Source organism: Pinus tabuliformis, chromosome 6, assembly GCF_031772625.1.
Source record: "Pinus tabuliformis cultivar Carrire ecotype Pingquan chromosome 6, CPIR1, whole genome shotgun sequence".
In the NCBI taxonomy this organism is placed as follows: domain Eukaryota; kingdom Viridiplantae; phylum Streptophyta; class Pinopsida; order Pinales; family Pinaceae; genus Pinus; species Pinus tabuliformis.
This window is the reverse complement of record NC_142292.1, coordinates 884,090,261-884,114,923: the sequence shown is the minus strand read 5'-3', so window position 1 is coordinate 884,114,923 and position 24,663 is coordinate 884,090,261. Positions and strand designations below refer to the sequence as shown.

At 33.9% G+C, this 24,663-nt stretch overlaps 1 pseudogene; it reads left to right on the top strand.

The window, feature by feature from the left end:
* The first annotated feature begins 22,233 nt into the window (after nt 1-22,233).
* On the top strand, nt 22,234-24,326 carry LOC149261717 (glutamate decarboxylase 1 pseudogene; annotated as a pseudogene).
* Nucleotides 24,327-24,663: the final 337 nt, after the last annotated feature.

Below are 24,663 nucleotides of genomic sequence, written 5' to 3'. Positions count from 1 at the left end.
TCAATGCTTCAACTTCTTTTTCTCATCTTTCTTTTCCTACTACTATCTTGGTTGCAACTTCTTTGCTACTTTTTCCTTTTCTGGGTGTTTCCTTTCTAACTTGTCTCTTTACATCCATGATCTACCTCCCATATTGAATGGGATGTTATCGTAGTTAATGGCCCCATATAGATTTATTCTACTTAACATACTTTCCACCTATAGTTGTATACTTTACAATGTTGGTTGTTGATTTCTAGGGGGTCATATTTGTGGAATTTTTCTTCCCCAAAATGGAAACCTTCCAAGGTTTCTACTCCTGTGGTTTCCTCCTTGTTATCTTTAATTTGTATGTTCCTACAGAGAATGGAAGTGTGGGACCAAGGTAACTCTTGTCCTAAGATAAGGATGCTCCAACTCACTGTAAAAATGTCTAGTACAAAATATCTTAGAGGGCCAATTTATCTAGTATAAACCTAACAAGTAAAGGAAGAGTTTTTGTTGTTCTATAAATTTTGAAGTGTGTCGTATTGTCCATGACACATTAGTCAATTATTTTCCGTATTTCTATCATATTTTTTTTATACATACACTATGATTGAGTCTAGAAAAAATGCTAATATAAGGGAATTATGAATTGCTCATAGATTTTGTGATATAAATATAGATGGAGGGAGCAGAGAGAGAAGAAGAGAGAGACAAAGAGAGGGAGAGAGAGAAAGAGAGAGGGAGAGGAGAGGGGAAGGGGATAGAGAGACAGAGATAGGAAGGGATATAGACAAAAATATGAAGGGGGGAGAAAGAGGAAAGAAGAAAGAGACACACAGAGACAAATACATATATTATATAGTATTATATAATATTAAATATTATTAACCATAGAGGAAGAGGAAGTAAGGCTTTTATAAAAGGTAAAAGAAGTTGGATTTAGAAAGCCATGAATATTTTGGTTTTTCACTTAAATAGATGCATTTATTTCAATGTAGATGTTGATTCCTGGTCCTATTTGATTGATTTCACTAGATACATTGATCTCACTATATTTGTTGATTTCTAATCCTATTTGGTTGCTTGCACTAGATGCAATGATTTCAATGTAGATGTTGATTTCTAATCTTATTTCATTGCTTGCACTAGATGCATTGATTTCAATGTAGATGTTGATTTCTAATCTTATTTGATTGTTTGCACTAGATGCATTGATTTAATTGTATATGTTGATTTTTAATCCTATTTGATTTCATGCACTGGATGCATTGATTTCAATGTATATGTTGATATCTAATTTGATGTAACTATATGTACGATGTACATTAATTTCAAATTAATTAGATTAATAATGTACATTGATTTCAGTGTAAACACAAAAACATTATTGATGACGTGCATTGATTTCTATGTTACAGTAATTTAATCATTTAAATAAAATACTTGAATTCTCATCTTAAATAAAATATCCACTTACCTGACATGTTTGCTTCTTGAAACCACAAACTATTTGTAATTTACTACATTCTTATTATTCCCATTTTCATCATTCAACATTGTTAGTCACTTTGCATTCAAACGACGTAATAGAAAACAACTACCATTGAAAGGTACTTAGTATTTAACACTTCATAAGTTACAATGATTGACATTGAAGAAAGATACTATTAATATTGGAGAGAAAGAGAGACAAAGTATGACATTTACTACAAAATCTTGAGTTAAATATTTGAATGGTCTATGTTTTCAACCGCTCTTTACATATGATTGTCATGAAAAGACGAAAAAATTAACAAGTGTAACAATAAGGACAATAGAAGAAAATAGTTTGAAAATGATCACAATGAAGACTATTTGTAATTTACTACATTCTTATTATTCACATTTTCTATCATTCAACATTGTTACAATGTCACTTTGCATTCAAAAAAATTATTTCATCATTTTTCATCATTAACAGTCTCTATCATCTCAAAAAACTAAGATAATCAAGCAAATTTATAATTAAAATGACTAGATGAATATTAGACATATTTAGCATATTTAAAATGATAAGAATAATTAGATGTTCAATAAATTTTGTGTGACCGCGCACAACTGAAACCAGCCTAGATCCATCTTAACCCAGATATATCAAGTGTTGAGAGGGATCAAATCTCTCTATGTGAAATATTTCCTCAAGTTTTGCACTCAAAAAAGACATTTGCACCTTGAGAGATTTGATCCCTCTCGGTGCTTCATAGATTTGGGTTAAGATAGATCTAAGTTGGTCAATAAAACATTTTGATTAGGTCAAATTACAAAAAAATATAATATAATATAATATAATATTAATAATTAGATTTATAAATGTAATTATAATTAATACTTGATCCAGCGTATATCCATATCTAGATATTTTATATATGTAATATTCACTTTATAAATGATAAATAATGTTTTAAATATAATAGTTGTACATTTGATATGAACTCGATATGTTATTTTCACTTTATTGAATTTGATATAAACTCAATATGTTATTTCCACTTATTGAATTTGGGTAGGGAAAATAAGAATTACTCCTCCCAATCACTTGAAATAAACTTAATTAAATCTTTGTGAAGTTTTTCATTTTAAAAGAAAATAGGATGGTAAAGGTAAAATTGACTTGGTGAAGTGTCCATGATATTTAAATGGAATATGACCTATTTAAGACAAAAAGACTCCAGGTAAATTGGTCCCGGCGATCAATGGGATACCAGCAATGGTGTCTTTAAGCACCACCACTTCTCTCGGTTTGTGATCCTAACAATCTACATTTAAAGGTTCTTTTCCTCATTTTATATTTTTTTATTTAGAGTTATATTTTTTTTTGCTAGGTTATGTGGGTCCTGAGATCACTGACACACCTAACCTATGGCTTGAGTAGCCACGAACTAGGGACATCTAAGCCGTCAAAATAACATGTGGATCGTACTTAGCCTAGGTCACACTAGCCCTTAGCATGGCTGGATTTTTTTCCCATAAAATTTCAAACCAATAACTTTCACATCATGAAATACCTTAACAGAAGACACTGTCACCCTTACTTTACACCCTATAAGCTTAAAAAAATTATTTTTATTTTAATATACTTTTATCTACTTTCTCTTTCAATCCTTATTAATTAATATACTTTATTTTATGTTTTTTAATTGTGAATTTGATTTATTCTTTTAACTTTAAAATATTTATTGTGTTTTTTAATATTTTAATCTCTTAATTGATGTACTTTTTTTTTTAACCTCCTTGAAACAAGGAGGAGCTAATAAACGGGAATGCGAAATGATGTTTTTTAATAGTGAAATTTATTTATTCTTTTAACTTTAAAATGTTTATTGTGTTTTTTAATATTTTAATCTCTTAATTGATAAGAGATTTGAAACAATGAGGAGCTAATAAACGGGTACGCGAAATGGAAGGAAGCATCGGGCCACGGTAAACCTTTAATCTTTTTTAAGCTGCTGTTATTATTATTATTATTTTTAAGCTATTATTATTATTGATCCATTTTATTATTAATTTATTGTGCTTATTCATTGTTTTAATTTAATTTTTTTTCTTTCTATTTTATTATAAATTTATTTTATCTTTCATATATTAATTAATTTAACCATATCAATTATATATGGGGTGGCATGAGTATGCAAGTGGCCAAAGAAGCAAATAACAAATATTTGGTGGTGTTTTAGGATTCACAACTAGTTATCTATTACTTGTTCATAAATTTTTGTTTCAATATTACAAATCACGAAGGATTATTGATAGTATCAACATCTTTCTGTAATATTAGTTTATTTAATGTGTTGAGAATGGACAATTCTGCAACAGAACTCGCTAATAAGAGTATAAACTTGAACACAGGGTTCCAAATGAGAAATGGTATTCCCTCTTTCACAATTGTGAAACTTGGACACAAGATTCCAAATGAGAAATGATATTCCCTCTTTCACAATTATCAATTAATATGGATCGGCTATGCAGTGTTACGACTATTTTAGAAAATTTACACCTCTAAAGACCTTGTATCCATTAGCTGGGCTAATAGGTACTGACAATAAATATGGTCTTGAAATTATAAATATAGCTGACCTCCAAATTTTTTTAATATACTCACGGTTGTACAGGGTTTTTTTTATTATACTTAAGGTCTTCCATTCCATTATGGAAAATTGATTTAATACAATAATCTCATGATAGCTTAAAAAAATAATAAAAGGAATCATATTATTTTTTAGCTAATATTATTTATTTATTTTCTTTTTATATTATAAAATTATTATAATAAAACCTAACTCTATTATTATTTTTTATATTATAAAATTATTAGGATAAAACTTAACTATTTTTTGAGAAGAATTTTTGGCGAAAAATCACATAGAGATATTTTAGTCGACGCGTTTCGAACCAACCAGTGTGGTTCATCGTCAGGACAAGTTGAATGAGCAGAACTTGCTATGCAATATAAATAGATCAGGCAGAATATCCCATGACCAAATTTCCAGATCAGGTAACGGCTAAAAAGATAACAGCTAGATTTGACCACGAAATGGCTAGCTAAACTATGAAAGGCATAATTGACTAAATAAGCAAAATCAACTATTAATTTCCTTATAAACATAAATGAATAATTTTATAATTATAATTATAATTTTATAATTATAAAATTATTCATTTATGTTTATAAGGAAATTAATAATTGATTTTGCTTATTTAGTCAATTATGCCCTTCATAGTCTAGCTAGCCGTTTCCTGGTCAAATCTAGCTGTTATCTTTTTAGCCGTTACTTGATCTGGAAATTTGGTCATGGGATATTCTGCCTGATCTATTTATATTGCATAGCAAGTTCTGCTCATTCAACTTGTCCTGACGATGAACCACACCGATTGGTTCGAAACACGTCGACTAAAATATCTCTATGTGATTTTTCGCCAAAAATTCTTCTCAAAATTGATGCACAGAAGCCTAAATTCGTTAAAACTTAACTCTTCTACCATTTTTTTTGGGTTTCGTCGATTGAGTTTAATTTTTTGTGGTTTTCAATTGAGTTTTATTTAAGTGTTTGAGTGTATTTATTATAATTGGAATTTATTTAATTTAGGTGTTTGAATGTATTTATTATAATGCTCCCCGTTAGATTCAAATCCCAATTTTAATAAATTTAAAAAATATTCAATTGGATAGTTTTCAAAAATATTCATTTTATGGACAGTGAACCTTATAACGTTTTAGACTTTAAAAATAAGGACTCGTCTTTTAAATCAGTATTCTTCCCATTGGCGTCTCCCTCACATTTCGTGGGTTTCTTTATATGTATTTAGTTATACTAGAGAACAGAAAATTCAACCCTTTTATAGTTTAACACGATTATGGCGAAAAGCCAATCAAACTACGTGATGAAGTAACCTCACCTGAGTGCAATGCCAACCTACTCTTCCCAATACTGGGGCCATCCAGAGTTCTAATAAGAAACCTTCCAGAACCGCCAATCAATCGTAATGCTATGTTTTATTCATATCTTTTTTCCATATTAATTAATTATTTTTTATATTTATTTATTTGAGATGTGTATTATTTACATATTAACAAATCCACACAATTAGGTTGTGATGGGTCTCAACTCCACTGATGGTGATAAGTATCGTGTTTAATCAAAATTATTATATTTTTGCACCTAATAAAAATATACATCTCTAAATCTACATAGAGATTACTATTTTCAATGTTGTGATGTATCTCAACTCATCAAAATTATTATATTTTATTGCATCTAATAAAAATATACATCTCTAAGTTGTTACTTTTTAAGCTCTACATAGAGATTAATATTTTCATTGTTAAATTGCTTGGTGAATACTACGTACAAAATATAAGAATTTTGGTTATACATACCATTGCAAATACTCAACACTGGCTAGTAGGGTCTAGTTCCGTCATCACTTAATTATATGGATTTATTAATAGAAAAATAATGTAATTTTTTTAATAAATAAAATATAAATAATTAATTGAATACGGTGAGAAAAAAAATTATGAATCAAATATATGGTTATTATTACTACTTATTTATTGATGTTTAGGGAAGGTTTTGGTAAAATTATGGAGCATCGCAGTAATATTTAAATAAATTAAGTTAGTATTGAATTTCAATTGGCCGGCCTTAGATCTTTTTCATGAGGTTTAAATCTTAGATTTCATCAATTTCTGTTAATTAATTCTTCGGGATTGTTATTGTATAATATATAAATAGTTTTACATTTCGTTTTTACGGTTAATAAGTTACCGAGACACAATTGTCTCGTACCTAGATTGCACATGTATAAATAAGTAATTTTATCATTAATATGATGTTTTTCATTGTGGAGTTTATTTGGGTTGTACAGTGGTGTCAGAGCCCTGGTTGAGTTGTTTCTAAACTCCATGTATTTGAAGTCTATGGCGTAAAGGAGACGCAGAGCGTGAAGACTGTGAAGATAGAGTGCAACAGAAGGTTAATCCATTGGAGCAATGCAATGGGATGACCAAACTCTTGACTCTTTGTAAGTTCTATATATTTCGGTCATAATGAAAGATGATTGAAGAAATTCAATGGCATAATTTTTCTTTAACATATCCTTGGAAGTTAAAATACATGTTGGAGTTTTGAGTGCTTGTTTTTCTCAATGAAAATTTCCACGACTAAGTTGAATGCCAAGAATTGTTGGATTGTTTTTTAAAAGTGTAAGTTCCATGCATCCAAGGGCCCCTTGTTGTTCTAATTTTCGGAGGCTTTATTTCCATGCATCCAAGGGCCCCTTGTTGTTCTAATTTTCGGAGGCTTTATTTTCATTTACTGCATCAAACAGGACTTTACTTACAGTGAAATTTCTAAAGAATAATATTTGCATTTACTACAATGAACAAGAGTTTAATCACAGTAAAATTTCAGAAGGATAGTATTTGCATTTACAACAGTAAACAAGAGTTTAATCACAGTAAATTTTTTGAAGGACCAGAGTTTGAGTAATCATGGTTTGAATTAAATTTATAATTGAAGAGTGGTCAATTTTCTCGTGATTTGAAATACATATTTTTTAAGAGGCCATTAGTAAAATAAAATATTTGGAGGCTAATCAGATTTGAACCTAGCTCTTTGCTAGGCTATTTTTGAAACTTACCATTAAACCACAAAGCCAACTTTGTTTGAAACAAGAGGAGAAACGAATTTATATCTTTTCAAAAGTATTGCATATATTTTGAATTTGAAAGGATTTGAAGAATACTTGGTTACATAACAATTATGACTTCAATAGTTTCCATAGTTGGAGTTGTTCTTAATGGAAAGGAAAATTATCAAGAGTGGTTTAGAAAGCTTAAAAGTGCCCTTGTTTTTAACGATTTGTGGGAAGTTTGTCAAGGAAAAAAGGATAGTGATGGAAAAGAAATTGCACCAGAGCCACCTGATAATGAGAAGCAACGTGCAATTTGGGAGACAAAAGACAACAAAGCATATGCATTAATAACTGCATCGGTGACAGAAGAGGTAAGAAGATATATCGTTTCTTGTGGTACTACATTCGAAGCATTAAAGAAGTTGAAAGAATTGTATGATTCACACTTAGAGCTTGAAATTATTCAATTATTGTTAAATTTGTTTAATTTGAAGATGAAGGATAATGACCCTTTGAAGAGTGCCTCTGAAATAAAAGCCATTTTTCATGATATAGAAGCCACTGGAATTAAAGTAGATTTACAACTTATAGCTTTTATAAATTTCCTTCACCCTATCTATTCAAACTATTTTGAATCTCTCCAAGCTAGTGGGAAGTTAAAAGACATTACATTTGATAAACTAGTAAGCAAAATAACTTAGAGAGAAAAGGCCTTTGGGAAGAAACAAGCTCCACCTAACTCTAATGTAGAAACTTTGTGCTTTGCACAAAAGGATTAGAAGTCTCATGTTGAAACTTCTAGAGGTAACAAAAGTAGTAAAGGTCATGGTAGGAGAAATTATAGAGGCGAGGGCGCAAAAATAATCAGGCAGATAAACAAAAAGATGATAGACAACAAAGGAATTTTAATGATAGACCAATTATCAAATGTTTTAGATGTGGTAAAATTGGTCATACTGCTACTAACTGTAAAATCCCTTGGGATAAATTCAGTGAAAGGAGAGAATAGTTGAATGAAAAGAAAGATCAACCACCATCAGATAAGGGAAAATCATTAGAGTCTGCACATTACATTGTTGCTCACTGTAATTTTAATATTAATGATATTTTCAACACCACATTTTCTTCATGGCGAGATAGTTGGATTTTAGATTCAGGAGCCACTTTTCATATGACATTTAGGCGAGATTTTTTTTTGAAACATTCAGTGATTATATTGATGGTGTTATTTACTTTGCTGACAAGCCTCAAATTAAACGATCTGGCATTGGTTCTATTCTTTTGAATATACCAAATCTTGCAAATTATGTTCTATAGGATGTACTTTAGATTCCACAGTTTCAGCGAAATTTGATGTCTCTTATCCATATTTGGCAGCAGGGGCATTCTATTCATATATTTGATAGTGTCATCAAGATAAGAAGAGCATACGATCATGCAGTTATTATGACCAGTGTTGAAGAAGGTACGCTTTTAAAGTTAGATGGTAATACTAATTCTTGTGAAAGTTCTAATTTTTTGGCGCAACAAAGTGACATCATGTCTCCTAGCTTGTTGGGGCATGCTCGATTTGGTCACATCAGTTATGGAAGAATCAGAATTATGAAAAATCAAGGGATTAAAGGTCTTCCTACAATTCCAAGAAAGATTACACCTTGTGATGCTTGTATTCTAGGAAAGCATTGTAAACAACCTTTTCATAGTTCTCCTTTTAGATATTCACAAAAATTAGGTCTCATACATTCATATTTATGTGGACCTATGCCTATTGCAACTGCAAATGGAAATAAATATGTGCTAACATTTATTAATAATTACTCGAAAATGTGTTGGGTGTATTTGTTGAACAATAAGTCACAAGTGTTTGAAGTTTTTAAAAAATTTCATTTGATGATTAAAAATGAAATTCAATAGAATATAGGCATTCTCAGAACTGATAATGGTGGCTAGTATACTTCTCATGTTTTTGAACAATGTTTGAAGGATAATGGAATCAAACATCAGACTACCATACCTTATAATCCACAATAGAATGGAATTGCAGAACATATGAATAGAACTTTGTTTAATATGCTTAGATCTATGATGTTTTTTAAGAATGTTAAGTTGATGTTTTGGGGATAAGAAGTGCTTTGTGCAGCTTATATTCACAACCGTCGTCCTTCTTTTGTCATCAATAATAAATATCCTTATGAAATGTGGTATAATCGTCTTCCTGATGTTCAAAATTTAAGTGTATTTGGTTCTCTATGCTATGCATTAATTCCTAAACATCAATGCAACAAGTTGGGTGCTAGAAGTCGCAAATGTATTTTCTTGGGATATTCTGCTACTTCCAAAGCTTATAGGTTGTATGATGAGGAGAACAAGAAGTTCATTCTTTCCAGAGATGATATTTTCCTTAAATAAGATAAAAGTAATTCCATTGTTATTAAACAGCTGGCTCATTTAGAGAAATTTGCATCTAGGAAGTTGTATTTTGAATCTAATATTGATGTTCCACACACTAAAGGGGGGATTCCCATTCTGGATCAGTATGTGGTTCTTCCATATTTGACTCATGAGAATGTTATTGGTGAAGAAAATTTGGATGATAGTAATGTTTTTGCAAGACCAGAAATTGCTCTTGAAGAGCTTGTTCTTGAGCCTGTTTTTTAAGATGAGCAACCATCACAACCACTTTAGCAACCTTTATGAAGTTCTACACGTGCTCGAAATTTTCCAAACAAGTATGATGATTTTGAAACGAGAATGTCTTCTAAAGGTGATTCAGGTAATGTTTCTCATGACTGTGAATTCAATCATTGTATAATTAGTGAACCTAATTATTTTGAAGAAGCTGCTAATTGTGATGAATGGAAGGATGCAATGAAAAAGGAATATGATGTACTTATTAAGAATGGAACTTGGAGGTTAGTGGATCCTCCTACAGGTTTCAAACCCATTCGTTGCAAATGGGTGTATAAGATCAAATAGAAAGAAAATGATTCGCTTGATAAATACAAGGCAATACTTGTAGCAAAAGGCTACACTCAGAAGGAAGGCGTTGACTAAAGAGAGACATTTTCTCCTACAACAAAATGGGGCACAATTAGAACTTTGTTTTCTCTTTCTACTTAGAATAGCTAGAAGATACACCATATGGATGTTAAAACGACTTTTTTGAATTGCGATTTGAAGGAGGATGTTTATATGTTTCAGCCTGAAGGTTTTGCTGTTAAAGGCAAAGAGAAAAAGGTATGCAAATTGGTTGAGGCTTTGTATAGACTTATACAAGCATCTCGTTCATGGTATGAAAAGTTAACTGAACACCTTATCAAGTTGAATTATAAGTTATTTGATCTGGATGATGCAACTCCTTTTGTTAAGAAAATTGGAAAGTCAGTTGTATATTTGGTTGTGTATGTAGATGATTTGATGATCACAGGAAACAATGATGACTATATAATGTCCGTTAACAGAGAATTATTAAAAGTTTTTGACATGACAAATTTGAGTTTATTACATTATTATTTAGGGATTGAAGTTGATTAGAAACCAAAATATATTTTCATTTCTTAGAAAAAATATATTGGACAACAATTGGATAGATTTGGGATGCGGGATTGTAATCCTGTTGCTACTCCTATGGAGCAGAATTTGAAGCTTACTTCCACTGAAGGAAGTATGTTTGAAGATCCAACAAAGTATAAGAAACATGTTGGAAGTTTGAATTTTCTACCTACTACTCGACCTAACATAGCTTTTGTTGTAGGGATACTTTCCAGGTTCATGCTTAAGGCATGTGAAGGTCATTGGAATGCAACAAAGCGAGTGCTCAAGTATTTGAAAGGAACTCGAACATATGGCATCAAATATTCAAAAGTTGCAGATTTCCATCTCACCGGCTATTCAAATTCTGATTTTGATGGAGATAAGGAGAATGAAGTCTCTACTTCTGGTTATTTGATGAGTCTTGGATCAGCAACCATCAGTTAGGGATCACGCAAACAATTTGTTCATGTTGATTCTACTATTGAAGCCGAATATGTTGCAACAACTCAAACTACAAAAGAAATCATTTGGCTTCGCAAAATACTTGAAGACTTGCAGGAGAAACAAAATGCTTCCACTCCACTACTCGTCGACAACTCTTTTACAATTCAGGTGGCCAAGAATCCCAAGTTTCATGATCGAAGCAAGCATATTAACACCAAATATCACTTGATTCGACATTATGTAGAGGCCAAATTTATTCATCTGACACATTGTCCTACCTCAGAACAAATCGCAGACATATTTACAAAGCCACTAGGACGTGAAAAGTTTGAAAAGTTCAAAATGTTACTTGATATGTCAGATGTCCCTTCGGATTAAGGGGAGAACATTAACTAATACTTCGTGATTGTTATTGTATAATATGTAATTAGTTTTACATTCCATTTTTATGGTTAATAAGTTATCGAGACACAACTGTCTCGTACCTAGATTGCACATGTATAATTAAGTAATTTTATCATTAATATGATACTCTTTCATTTTGGAGTTTATTTGGGCTTGTACAATTTCTACTTTATCTTTTTCCCTTCATAGTTTGATTAGAATTTCTTCATAAAGTTTAAAACTTAGATTTCACCACTTTGCGCTTTATCTTTTTTCCCTTCATTCTCTAACTTAATAATTAAATGCTAAAAAATTACTGATAATTAACACAATAAAATAAAATAAAAATTGTAAATTTGTTACCTTATAAAACACAATGGAATTATAAAAAAATCTATCATCTTCTATTTTAATGAAATATTAAAGACGGTTGATTTAAAATATATCTAAACTCTAAAATATTATTTTTTAATCAATTAATTAATTAATTAATAATAAATAATCTTATTAACAAGTAATACGATGCTACAACTTAGTTGACATAAATGATAAGTATGAAAACTAATGCATGCTCTATTGAAATAGAAAGAAAGAGTATAGAGATTTAGAATATTGTAGGTTTTAATGTTTAAAATTTAAAACATTACATTCCATCCAAGTATAAGTTTATTATTTAATTAATAACAATAATTAAATATAATAAAAAGTAATATAATAATATAAAATAGTTTAATTAAAATATAGAGTATTTTATAATAAATTAATAAAAATATGTTAAAAAATTAAAAAATAATATAAACTTTTAAAAATATTAATGAATAATTAATATAATTAGCATTTTATTAGATATTTAGGCCGATAGGCCTTCCTATGCATCAACTTCTTAGTCAACACTTTTATTCTGCTCCGTTTGATCACGTGAGACACTTTCAACCGTTGATCTGAACCAGAAAAGGAAACAACAGAAAATCAAGAAAACACAGAAAGTCAAAAAAGCACTAAAGCTCACGAGAAAAGATTCTATGCAGAAAATAAAAAAAGCCCGCCCTTTTTCATGTGGAAAAATCATCAATCCCATGCCTTTCCGCCATGAAGCACTATCATTTCCTATTATGGAACTATAGGAACATGTTACAAACAGAAGCAACCGTAGTGCCGTGAACAAGCTCGCCCTTTGTCAAAGCCTCCTTTAAACACCATACTCCCACATTCGATTCCGCTCCGCAGTTTTCCTGCAATCGACGACATACTGGCTGAAGCCGCTGTGTAATAAGAGCCTGTTGAAGATCCGCCCTTGGATATTCAAATTTCAGCCAAAAATGGCTTTGAGCAGCGCTGCGGCTGATACGAATGGATCGGTTCATTCAACCCTTGCCTCAAGATAATCAGGAATCCTTGCCTTGGTACGTCTTACTTCCTTCCTTCCTTCACCCCCATTCTACTGCTTTGCTTTTTCCAAGGACTGATTAATTACGTAGTTTGTTTGGATCGATTGAGTTATTATGTAATTTTTTACTTGAAGCTCAGACTTGAGAAAATCTATGGTGGGAAGGCGTTTCAGGCACTTCGAATTCCAGACATAGCAAGTGGGGCTCGACAAAGCATTGATATAGTCCTTCTCACCAAAAGGTACCTCAATATCGTGTGGAATTTCATTTCTATTGTTCACATTACTCTGCTTTTGAAATGTTATTGCTTTTGATTTCTTGTGACTTTCACTTCTCTGTACTCGATCTAACGAAGTGTACACAATTTAACAAAGTATACATATATACACATACAGGGAGGAGACCTGTTAAGTTGAAACCCTTATGCAGATCTAGATTTCGAGAGTAACTGGCAATTTCTGCTGTGAACTCTTGAATACTGACACACATTATGTTTATGTTTTATTTTTTAACATTCTTTTGTACCTGCCTGGTTTTATGTCCTCTTCGCTTAGAATAAAAATTGAAAAATGAGTTTAATCATAATTTAATCAGGGGTTTGATCCGTGTGTATATATAACATTGCACCTCATAGCGTCTATATTATCATAAACATGATATGGGAAACAAGAACAGAAGGAGAAATTGGCCTACAGGTTTTTGGGGTATATGAGAAATGCATCTACCATTCAAGCGCAAGTAATGCGTATAGAATTGATTAGGATGTATTAATAAGTGTCATGCTTTCTCCAAACTTTTAGAAAGTCTGTTTGTCAGACTCGAGCTAACATAAGTTTTTTTAATTTATGCAGAGAATTATCTATTATTGCTGTTAGGAACTTTTCGGGGATTCTGGATGTGGGTGCTGATGGTGGTTGGACTCTAAAAAACTCAAGGGATCAATCCGAGAAGATTCCTAATCTTGTAAGAAGTTGTTATTCATACATTTGATATCTTCTTTATACTTACCTTTGACTTCAAATCTTCTATGTTTTCGATTCGTATTTGCAGTTGAGGGCTTTATAGCCTCATCCTTGAAACTCCAATTAGATGTCCTGCTATGCGAAGTTTCTGCTTATTTCTAGTGATATTTCACAATGCTTCTGAAGTATGGGCAAATTCATTTATTTGTCGATAACTTTGCTTTTCTTTTTATGATTGTGCTAGAAAACTATGGCATTGTTGTTCATTATGTTCTAGAGACTAGAAGGCTTCAGTAGTCCTTGCTAGCATGTGCCGAGCCTGTTTATTGAATCCAATAGTAAATGGTGGCTATTCAAATTTGGAGCTAGCTTGTTATGGAATAAGCATGTATTACTTTCATTATTTTAAAATTTTCTTTTTGCATATTTACAATTAATCATGTACTATCTAGAACGTCAGATTCACCATATAACCTGCCATCAAAAGGAGACGAAAGCAAAAAAGGATACAGTGTTACTGTGCTTCCCTGCAGATTGTGTGCTATGCTAATAACTAGGAAGGGGGATCACAGATTGGAGGATTGTGAAGTTGTGAACCTTTCCAAGATTTGTCAGCAACTCTCTGATAGAGCCCATACTTTGTTTAAGCCTTAAGCATATGTTTCATCCCTGCAGGCTTTGGTTCATTTATACTATAGTGCAAACTTACAAAGGAAGTGACCCTTGAGCAAGTCTCTTACAGAGTCCATACTTTGGATAAGCATACAGCACCGCCATGCATCAACTTCTTAGTCAACACTTTTATTCTGTTCCGTTTGATTACGTGAGACACTTTCAACCGTTGATCTGAACTAGAAAAGGAAACAACAGAAAATCAAGAAAACACAGAAAGTCAAAAAAGCACTAAAACTCACGAGAAAAAATTCTATCCAGAAAATAAAAAAAGCCCGCCCTTTTTCATGTGGAAAAATCATCAATCCCATGCCTTTACGCCATGAAGCACTATCATTTCCTATTATGGAACTATAGGAACATGTTACAAACAGAAGCAACCGTAGCGCCGTGAACAAGCTCGCCCTTTGTCAAAGCCTCCTTTAAACACCATACTCCCACATTCGATTCCGCTCCGCAGTTTTCCTGCAATCGACGACATACTGGCTGAAGCCGCTGTGTAATAAGAGCCTGTTGAAGATCCGCCCTTGGATATTCAGATTTCAGCCAAAAATGGCTTTGAGCAGCGCTGCGGCTGATACGGATGGATCGGTTCATTCAACTCTTGCTTCAAGATAATCAGGAATCCTTGCCTCGGTACGTCTTCCTTCCTTCCTTCCTTCACCCCCATTCTACTGCTTTGCTTTTTCCAAGGACTGATTAATTACGTAGTTTGTTTGGATTGATTGAGTTATTATGTAATTTTTTACTTGAAGCTCAGACTTGAGAAAATCTATGGTGGGAAGGCGTTTCAGGCACTTCGAATTCCAGACATAGCAAGTGGGGCTCGACAAAGCATTGATATAGTCCTTCTCACCAAAAGGTACCTCAATATCGTGTGGAATTTCGTTTCTATTGTTCACATTACTCTGCTTTTGAAATGTTATTGCTTTTGATTTCTTGTGACTTTCACTTCTCTGTACTCGATCTAACGAAGTGTACACAATTTAACAAAGTATACATATATACACATACAGGGAGGAGACCTGTTAAGTTGAAACCCTTATGCAGATCTAGATTTCAAGAGTAACTGACAATTTCTGCTGTGAACTCTTGAATACCGACACACATTATGTTTATGTTTTATTTTTTAACATTCTTTTGTACCTGCCTGGTTTTATGTCCTCTTCGCTTAGAATAAAAATTGAAAAATGTGTTTAATCATAATTTAATTAGGGGTTTGATCCGTGTGTATATATAACATTGCACCTCATAGCGTCTATATTATCATAAACATGATATGGGAAACAAGAACAGAAGGAGAAATTGGCCTACAAGTTTTTGGGGTATACGAGAAATGCATCTACCATTCAAGCGCAAGTAATGCGTATAGAATTGATTAGGATGTATTAACAAGTGTCATGCTTTCTCCAAACTTTTAGAAAGTCTGTTTGTCAGACTCGAGCTAACATAAGTTTTTTTAATTTATGCAGAGAATTATCTATTATTGCTGTTAGGAACTTTTCGGGGATTCTGGATGTGGGTGCTGATGGTGGTTGGACTCTAAAAAACTCAAGGGATCAATCCGAGAAGATTCCTAATCTTGTAAGAAGTTGCTATTCATACATTTGATATCTTCTTTATAGTTACCTTTGACTTCAAATCTTCTATGTTTTCGGTTCGTATTTGCAGTTGAGGGCTTTATAGCCTCATCCTTGAAACTCCAATTAGATGTCCTGCTATGCGAAGTTTCTGCTTATTTCTAGTGATATTTCACAATGCTTCTGAAGTATGGGCAAATTCATTTATTTGTCGATAACTTTGCTTTTCTTTTTATGATTGTGCTAGAAAATTATGGCATTGTTGTTCATTATGTTCTAGAGACTAGGAGGCTATCAGTAGTCCTTGCTAGCATGTACCGAGCTTGTTTATTGAATCCAATAGTAAATGGTGGCTATTCAAATTTGGAGCTAGCTTGTTATGGAATAAGCATGTATTGCTTTCATTATTTTAAAATTTTCTTTTTGCATATTTACAATTAATCATGTACTATCTAGAACGTCAGATTCACCATATAACCTGCCATCAAAAGGAGACGAAAGCAAAAAAGGATACAGCGTTACTGTGCTTCCGTGCAGATTGTGTGTTATGCTAATAACTAGGAAGGGGGATCACAGATTGGAGGATTGTGAAGTTGTGAACCTTTCCAAGATTTGTCAGCAACTCTCTGATAGAGCCCATACTTTGTTTAAGCCTTAAGCATATGTTTCATCCCTGCAGGCTTTGGTTCATTTATACTATAGTGCAAACTTACAAAGGAAGTGACCCTTGAGCAAGTCTCTTACAGAGTCCATACTTTGGATAAGCATACAGCACCACCATGCATCAACTTCTTAGTCAACACTTTTATTCTGTTCCGTTTGATCACGTGAGACACTTTCAACCATTGATCTGAACTAGAAAAGGAAACAACAGAAAATCAAGAAAACACAGAAAGTCAAAAAAGCACTAAAACTCACGAGAAAAAATTCTATCCAGAAAATAAAAAAAGCCCGCCCTTTTTCATGTGGAAAAATCATCAATCCCATGCCTTTCCGCCATGAAGCACTATCATTTCCTATTATGGAACTATAGGAACATGTTACAAACAGAAGCAACCGTAGCGCCGTGAACAAGCTCGCCCTTTGTCAAAGCCTCCTTTAAACACCATACTCCCACATTCGATTCCGCTCCGCAGTTTTCCTGCAATCGACGACATACTGGCTGAAGCCACTGTGTAATAAGAGCCTGTTGAAGATCCGCCCTTGGATATTAAGATTTCAGCCAAAAATGGCTTTGAGCAGCGCTACGGCTGATACGGATGGATCGGTTCATTCAACCCTTGCCTCAAGATAATCAGGAATCCTTGCCTCGGTACGTCTTCCTTCCTTCCTTCCTTCACCCCCATTCTACTGCTTTGTTTTTTCCAAGGACTGATTAATTACGTAGTTTGTTTGGATTGATTGAGTTATTATGTAATTTTTTACTTGAAGCTCAGACTTGAGAAAATCTATCGTGGGAAGGTGTTTCAGGCACTTCGAATTCTAGACATAGCAAGTGGGGCTCGACAAAGCATTGATATAGTCCTTCTCACCAAAAGGTACCTCAATATCATGTGGAATTTCATTTCTATTGTTCACATTACTCTGCTTTTGAAATGTTATTGCTTTTGATTTCTTGTGACTTTCACTTCTCTGTACTCGATCTAACGAAGTGTACACAATTTAACAAAGTATACATATATACACATACAGGGAGGAGACCTATTAAGTTGAAACCCTTATGCAGATCTAGATTTCAAGAGTAACTGACAATTTCTGCTGTGAACTCTTGAATACCGACACACATTATGTTTATGTTTTATTTTTTAACATTCTTTTGTACCTGCCTGGTTTTATGTCCTCTTCGCTTAGAATAAAAATTGAAAAATGAGTTTAATCATAATTTAATCAGGGGTTTGATCCGTGTGTATATATAACATTGCACCTCATAGCGTCTATATTATCATAAACATGATATGGGAAACAAGAACAAAAGGAGAAATTGGCCTACAGGTTTTTGGGGTATACGAGAAATGCATCTACCATTCAAGCGCAAGTAATGCGTATAGAATTGATTAGGATGTATTAATAAGTGTCATGCTTTCTCCAAACTTTTAGAAAGTCTGTTTGTCAGACTCGAGCTAACATAAGTTTTTTTAATTTATGCAGAGAATTATCTATTATTGCTGTTAGGAACTTTTCAGGGATTCTGGATGTGGGTGCTGATGGTGGTTGGACTCTAAAAAACTCAAGGGATCAATCCGAGAAGATTCCTAATCTTGTAAGAAGTTGCTATTCATACATTTGATATCTTCTTTATACTTACCTTTGACTTCAAATCTTCTGTGTTTTCGGTTCGTATTTGCAGTTGAGGGCTTTATAGCCTCATCCTTGAAACTCCAATTAGATGTCCTACTATGCGAAGTTTCTGCTTATTTCTAGTGATATTTCACAATGCTTCTGAAGTATGGGCAAATTCATTTATTTGTCGATAACTTTGCTTTTCTTTTTATGATTATGCTAGAAAATTATGGCATTGTTGTTCATTATGTTCTAGAGATTAGAAGGCTTCAGTAGTCCTTGCTGGCATGTACCGAGCCTGTTTATTGAATCCAATAGTAAATGGTGGCTATTCAAATTTGGAGCTAGCTTGTTATGGAATAAGCATGTATTACTTTCATTATTTTAAAATTTTCTTTTTGCATATTTACAATTAATCATGTACTATCTAGAACGCTAGATTCACCATATATCCTGCCATCAAAAGGAGATGAAAGCAAAAAAGGATACAGTGTTACTGTGCTTCCGTGCAGATTGTGTGCTATGCTAATAACTAGGAAGGGGGATCACATATTGGAGGATTGTGAAGTTGTGAACCTTTCCAAGATTTGTCAGCAACTCTCTGATAGAGCCCATACTTTTTTTAAGCCTTAAGCATATGTTTCATCCCTGCAGGCTTTGGTTCATTTATACTATAGTGCAAACTTACAAAGGAAGTGACCCTTGAGCAAGTCTCTTACAGAGTCCATACTTTGGATAAGCATACAGCACCGCCATGCATCAACTTCTTAGTCAACACTTTTATTCTGTTCCGTTTGATCACGTGAGACACTTTCAACCGTTGATCTGAACTAGAAAAGGAAACAACAGAAAATCAAGAAAACACAGAAAGTCAAAAAAGCACTAAAACTCACGAGAAAAAAATTCTATCCAGAAAATAAAAAAAGCCCGCCCTTTTTCATGTGGAAAAATCATCAATCCCATGCCTTTCCGCCATGAAGCACTATCATTTCCTATTATGGAACTATAGGAACATGTTACAAACAGAAGCAACCGTAGCGCCGTGAACAAGCTCGCCCTTTGTCAAAGCCTCCTTTAAACACCATACTCCCACATTCGATTCCGCTCCGCAGTTTTCCTGCAATCGACGACATACTGGCTGAAGCCGCTGTGTAATAAGAGCCTGTTGAAGATCCGCCCTTGGATATTCAGATTTTAGCCAAAAATGGCTTTGAGCAGCGCTGCGGCTGATACGGATGGATCGGTTCATTCAATCCTTGCCTCAAGATAATCAGGAATCCTTGCCTCGGTACGTATTCCTTCCTTCCTTCCTTCACCCCCATTCTACTGCTTTGCTTTTTCCAAGGACTGATTAATTACGTAGTTTGTTTGGATTGATTGAGTTATTATGTAATTTTTTACTTGAAGCTAAGACTTGAGAAAATCTATGGTGGGAAGGCGTTTCAGGCACTTCGAATTCCAGACATAGCAAGTGGGGCTCGACAAAGCATTGATATAGTCCTTCTCACCAAAAGGTACCTCAATATCGTGTGGAATTTCGTTTCTATTGTTCACATTACTCTGCCTTTGAAATGTTATTGCTTTTGATTTCTTGTGACTTTCACTTCTCTGTACTCGATCTAACGAAGTGTACACAATTTAACAAAGTATACATATATACACATATAGGGAGGAGACCTGTTAAGTTGAAACCCTTATGCAGATCTAGATTTCGAGAGTAACTGACAATTTCTGCTGTGAACTCTTGAATACTGGCACACATTTTGTTTATGTTTTATTTTTTAACATTCTTTTGTACCTGCCTGGTTTTATGTCCTCTTCGCTTAGAATAAAAATTGAAAAATGAGTTTAATCATAATTTAATTAGGGGTTTGATCCGTGTGTATATATAACATTGCACCTCATAGCGTCTATATTATCATAAACATGATATGGGAAACAAGAACAGAAGGAGAAATTGGGCTACAGGTTTTTGGGGTATACGAGAAATGCATCTACCATTCAAGCGCAAGTAATGCGTATAGAATTGATTAGGATGTATTAATAAGTGTCATGCTTTCTCCAAACTTTTAGAAAGTCTGTTTGTCAGACTCGAGCTAACATAAGTTTTTTTAATTTATGCAGAGAATTATCTATTATTGCTGTTAGGAACTTTTCGGGGATTTTGGATGTGGGTGCTGATGGTGGTTGGACTCTAAAAAACTCAAGGGATCAATCCGAGAAGATTCCTAATCTTGTAAGAAGTTGCTATTCATACATTTGATATCTTCTTTATACTTACCTTTGACTTCAAATCTTCTATGTTTTCGGTTCATATTTGCAGTTGAGGGCTTTATAGCCTCATCCTTGAAACTCCAATTAGATGTCCTACTATGCGAAGTTTCTGCTTATTTCTAGTGATATTTCACAATGCTTCTGAAGTATGGGCAAATTCATTTATTTGTCGATAACTTTGCTTTTCTTTTTATGATTGTGCTAGAAAATTATGGCATTGTTGTTCATTATGTTCTAGAGACTAGAAGGCTATCAGTAGTCCTTGCTAGCATGTACCGAGCCTGTTTATTGAATCCAATAGTAAATGGTGGCTATTCAAATTTGGAGCTAGCTTGTTATGGAATAAGCATGTATTACTTTCATTATTTTAAAATTTTCTTTTTGCATATTTACAATTAATCATGTACTATCTAGAACATCAGATTCACCATATAACCTGCCATCAAAAGGAGACGAAAGCAAAAAAGGATACAGTGTTACTGTGCTTCCGTGCAGATTGTGTGCTATGCTAATAACTAGGAAGGGGGATCACAGATTGGAGGATTGTGAAGTTGTGAACCTTTCCAAGATTTGTCAGCAACTCTCTGATAGAGCCCATACTTTGTTTAAGCCTTAAGCATATGTTTCATCCCTGCAGGCTTTGGTTCATTTATACTATAGTGCAAACTTACAAAGGAAGTGACCCTTGAGCAAGTCTCTTACAGAGTCCATACTTTGGATAAGCATACAGCACCGCCAGTAGGCTTTGTTTCATCTTCTGGCTATATCTAAAGATGCGACTCCTTATTCTTGATTTCAGGCCTTTGTGCATCTTGTAGCATAACTACTTGCATTGAGGATTATGTTTGTACGTTGTCCGATAGATATGATGATTCTAATTGTACTTTGCATATTGATAGGCATTGCATATGCCACTTGCCTTCTCCTTTGACATAGAAAGGATGCGAAAGCATATCTCTTTCTTAATTTTTTTGTTGTTGGAAGTGCTTCCAGAAGACACCATGAGCGGTTGCACATCATAACCTGGACTTTCTTTGGCTTAGTTATCAGGTATCAGGGGTATCTGTTCCACCAAATTCAATTGGACTTGGACCTGGCCTCACCCCTGTTTAATATGCCATTTGGGTGGGGCAAAGCACAATGAGAAGGAACCTTGTTGGACAGTTCAACTCTCCATCCACGTCACTGGTGTACCAAGGCATTGATGGATGTTAATTTCTAGATTCCAGATCTGATTATAATTCCTAGTAATTTTTATAACCCGAAAAAATTATTTCTGCAATTACTGAATAAAATACACTAGGATTTTTAACTCAGAAATGAAATAGCAGAAGCAAAATACAGGACATCTTTCACACAGAAAATTCTTCTCCAACTGATCTTGACTTTTAATTATTTGAACAGTGAGGCTCTCTTACTGGGAAATTGGCCTACAAAGAAAATTAGAATAATTATTACAGCAAATAAACCTGGCAAATATGCCCCTGAGAAATCTAATTTGCAGAAGTGCTGTAGTATGTACAGCCTGCGCACAGCCTCTCTTTCACACATGCGGCCTGCTGAAACTAAACCCGCATGGCATGTGTGACCTCGGCTCTCCTTGTACAGCCCCTGCAAAACTTCTGCTCAGAAATTGGTATGGCCTCCTTGCTGAAGAGCCTCCACTCAATCTCCTCTAGAATTTTCCTCTCACTGCTGGACACCTCTTTTCTCTTCAGCTCCTGAGAAAATCACTGTCTCAATCTCTGTCAATTGTTATGTCTTTCTCCACTCCTTAGGCTTGCTTTTACAATTTCTCATTGAGCTAAATCCCTAACCCAAATGTCCAAAGTGATGAATGGTATTTGAGATTAACTATTGAGATTAAAACAAATTCACTAATGTAATTAAAATTACATTCCCTTAGATTTCCTAGCTCAATAGCCAACATTAATTAATTAACTTAATTAATGTGCTTTTCTTATGTTAGACTTAGGCTAAATCATAAAAACAACTTCCTCAATAAATTGAGCAAGTTTCCTAGGGAAGCTTTGGACGATTCCTGCATGCTTGACACCTAGCCAATGCAGAAATATCTGTCCGCTGCTACAAACATCAACAATGTGTTCTTTTATGATTTTTCTTTATTCATTTTTAACCTTAATTATGTATGATCCAAAACCTCAGACTCACTCACCCTATACCCTCCCATCAAAAGGAAAAAAAACACCCTCCAACCTCCCTCCAAAAAGAAAAAAATGTTAAGAGAATGATATACTTGTTAAATTTTTGACCATGGTAAGTAGATTCTGCACTTAGATAAGTTAACATAAACCTATGTAGCCTATAAACTAAAGATCTCAATCAAAATAACAATCTCTAAAGACATTAATGTACAAACACACACTGCTGGAAATTACAAAGAGCAAATACACAATGTGGAACACTCAATGGTGTATCTATCTTCTATTTTTTGAAAGAAAAATAGTTAAATTGCTGTAGCTCAAAACTAAAACTCGCCAACCAACACATTGGTGAGCTTATGTCTCTTTTATAGAACAAGAGACAAATGGAAGATACAATGTATTTGGTCACATGCATGAAGTGCCCAAATTGTCTCAATCAAACCCTAACCCTAATTTACTCTGCTGGTGCACCCTCATACATGGATAGAAGTGTTAGAAATAGTGTGTCCCAATTTGAGGATCTTTGTGGCATGCATGCATGCACATTCTTCCTTGGGATCTATACCTCCCTTGGGATATGCACACTACTCTAATAATAGATAACGCATGCAAGAACAAACTTTGAAATAGAAAAGCTAATTGAAGTGTTAAATTTGAACTACAATACATACCAATAGCTTATCACAAGTTGGTACAAGTCAAACTCTCCAAACCCTAGCTAGGAAAAAAAATGAGAAAGCTTTAGCCATGATCCAGGTCCGGGTTTGACAAAGGACCCTTCCAAGACCTTTTACTTTCGTGATGTGTTAAATTGCATTTTTAAAAGAACATCAATGAATACAGGTGCATGTTGTAAAGAAGAGGAACATGTCAATCATCAGCAACATAAAAACATAAGCCGTTGATAACAGAGTTCGTCCAGGAGGTTTGTTGGGAGAAATTTGCTCGATATTTTGACGTAGAGCTGAAAGAAGTTAAACTGAAAGAGGGTACTATGTGATGGATCTCGTCAAAGCTGTTGAGATGGTTGACGAGAACACTATTTGTGTGGCAGCCATTTTGGGTTCTACTTACAATGGCGAGTTCAAAAATGTCAAGTTGTTGAACGATCTCCTCCTACAGAAAAACAGGGAAACAGGGTGAGCCATCAGATCTCCTTCGATTTACCTGCTCATTGAATAGGACTGACCAGGTTGAAAATTGTGATTGTGGTCATGACCGTTGATTGCGCCCAATGGTTGCAGGTGGGACACACCCATACGTGTGGACGCGACAAGCGGCGGATTTATTGCACCGTTCCTCTATCCTGATTTGGAATGGGATTTTCGGCTTCCATTGGTGAAGAGCATAAACGTGAGCGGGAACAAGTATGGACTCGTCTATGCCGGAATCGGATGGGTTATCTAGAGAGCAAAGCATGACCTCCCAGAAGATCTTATCTTTCACATCAACTATTTGGGGGTTGATCAGCCCACCTTCACCCTCAACTTCTCCAAAGGTTAAAACAAATTTTCTTAGTTGATGATCACTGTATTTCATTTCAATTTATTAGGTCAATGGGATATTTGGATGTTTCCCTTGGACAAAACATCTTTGAATTAAAGTCATGACCATGTACCCTGCAGGGGCCAGCCAAATAATTGCTCAATATTACCAGCTCATACGTCTGGGGTTCGAGGTTTGTTGTTGCCCATCAAACTTTTATTAGCTGTAATACCATTGCCGAGTTTACAGGCAGTTGTTACACATTACAGGGATGATTGATTTCTAAGCATGAGGCTGTCAAAAGCCAACTTCGTATCCAGATTTACAAATGGATAAAGCTCGAAGATTTTTTAAG